A 2,500-nucleotide genomic window follows, 5' to 3' on the forward strand; every position below is an offset into this window, starting at 1 on the left:
GATATGTTTCCCAGGGTATCGGGATGTCATGGCACTTAGGAAGCGTGGCTCGCTATAAATGGCGCTCTTATTCAGAGCGGCTAGGGAAAGGGAGCTAGGTCCCTCCCAGCTGACGGCAATGTCGCACACTATTGCTCTTGAACCCATCTGGAGCACGAGATCGGGTTTCTTTAATGCGCCGTCGATGCATCTAATGTGGGGTTCAACTTCTACTACCCATCCTTTCTTCTCGGCAATTTTTCGCGTTAGCGTAACGAGCTGGTCATGCCGCCTTATTCTTTGCCAATGTGACGCAGGACATTTTTGTAAAACATGGCTAAGTGACTCGTTACGATCACATCCCATCCTACATTTTCTCTCATGTAGTGGATTGGACGGGATGCCCTTAGTAGGAAGGAGATTGCCTCGAAGTTGCACAGCTCTTTTAAAATCTGACCCTGACCAGTAGGGCGGAGGGTTGTTGACCCAGCTACCACTTTCTGTGGAGCAGTCACCTTGATGAAGACCATTTCCGGAATATCCGTTTTCCAGCCTCTCGATCATTTGCCGTGCGATGATGCTACTGCTGCCGCCGCTGTTATTTGTCCACTTCAACAGTTTTTCATATAGTTTGACGCTATAAGGCAGGGAAAGAACAGCTGCCGTTGTTGGCGTAGCACTATTTATCAAATTATTAAAGCGTCTTTTCATAATGGCGGGCACTTGTTGGGATAAGCAAGTTATACCCAGGCCGCCACCTCTTATAGGGGCATGCAGATAAGCATCAGCACATGTTCGGTTCAGACCAAGAAACTTTCTAACGGATACTCTGATGATCGTATCAGCGGCTTTTAAAGTTTTCTTGGTGACTATGGCGCTTTGGAGTTGATCTTGTATGCGCGGCAACAAGAAATGTTTAATGATGTTCAGTTTCTGTGCTGGTTGTAGTCCTGCTTTGTTTATTCTGTCGAGCTGGATTTTGAGGTCGGAAATGGTGGATCGAGTCTGTCCCATGACTCCATACCGCCTGCCCAGGTATTTAAACATATCCTGAGGTGTTAATTGGCGGATGAACTGACCCTCTGCCGCGAATAGAGGCCGAGTAACCACGTAAGAGTGTTTGTTGCCTCGGTTGACGTTAACCGATATGGCAACACTCTTTGTCGGGTTAATCGACATCCCTCGCTTCGCAAAGAACTCAGTAACAGTTCTAAGCTGCTTAGTGGCACCCTTGACAGACTCGGCCAACAGCACTAGGTCATCCGCGTACGCTAGTACTGACACCTTCATGTCATCTGAGACAGGTATGCCCGACCCACCATTCTCTAGTTCGCAAACCAACTCGTCCACTACTAAATTAAAAAGATAGGGCGATAAAGGGTCTCCCTGCTTTACGCCTCTATCGATGTTTATTCTCCTGGTTTTCTTGTTGCCAGCAGAGACTATGGTATAAGATTTTTGGTATGAGTCCATTATATACCTTTTAGTTGTTTCGTCTATACCGAACCTGTTCAGAGCTCGTAGGATGGACCATTGCGATACTGTGTCGAAGGCTTTAGAAAGGTCCAACGACAAGATGTTGTATGGCTTAACTCTACGTCTTCTTTCCTTGATGAGCGTTTGGAGTGAGATGTTATTCAACAGGACACCATCGATCTTCATGAAACCTCTTTGGTTGGCGTGTATCGGTAACGCCGAGAAGCGCTTACCGAGGACACGATGAAACACCCTGACAATGACCGATGATATTGTGATCGGTCTCCAGTTGTTAATCAAGCGTCGGTCCCCCCCTTTTGGAATAAGTGTTGTCCTGTTCCCTCGGAGCACCTCGGGAGTAACTCCAAAGAGAAACATGACATTATACAATAGAACCAATCTCTTCACAGGGGCCTTTTTGAGAGCTAGCAGGGGCACTGCGTCTGGACCAGCCGCCCCTGATTTTGAAGTGTTTATGGCCCAGAGGATGTCTGACTCTGTAATTGGCTGGTCCAGTTTATGTTCCTCTTTCTGATCTAAGATTGGTTCGTTGTCTAGGAGAGAGGGACTTCCGAATATGCCCCTGTACTCGGACTCTATTGACGCAATGTCAGGTAGTATATCGTCCCCCCAGAGCGGTTTCCCGTCTAGGATATCACGCGCCAAAGCGGCTCGATCGGATCGATATCGTCGTTGGACGACTTTGTATTTATACGAACGCTCATGGTTCCTGTTATTAAAGACTGGGGCCCTGCGGTTTCCGTTTGCCTTCGTTTTGGGCTTCCCAGTCCCTGCTTCGTTGAAGAGAGCAGTAATATATTCATTCACCTCTTTTCTCACTCCCTCTCTATGGCGGTCTAGGTTGGTGAATTGAGAGTAACGGAATAAAGTGCTATCATAAGTATTCCATCCGTCATTAGCGTGCCAATAATCGTATAAAAACGTAGAGATTGTATTGTGCCGGTGTTCTATCGCAATGGGTACGAACTCCTCAGCATTCGGATTAAGACTCTGACGATCTTTAAAGCTTGAGTCCCTGCCTCGA

General features: G+C 47.2%; 1 pseudogene; it reads right to left on the reverse strand.

Annotated features, from left to right (window-relative positions):
- The window catches only part of LOC130903151 (large subunit ribosomal RNA), an 8,281-nt pseudogene that overhangs the window by 2,032 nt on the left and 3,749 nt on the right, over positions 1-2,500 (reverse strand).

Source organism: Diorhabda carinulata, unplaced genomic scaffold, assembly GCF_026250575.1.
Source record: "Diorhabda carinulata isolate Delta unplaced genomic scaffold, icDioCari1.1 Dcau_14, whole genome shotgun sequence".
Lineage (NCBI taxonomy): Eukaryota > Metazoa > Arthropoda > Insecta > Coleoptera > Chrysomelidae > Diorhabda > Diorhabda carinulata.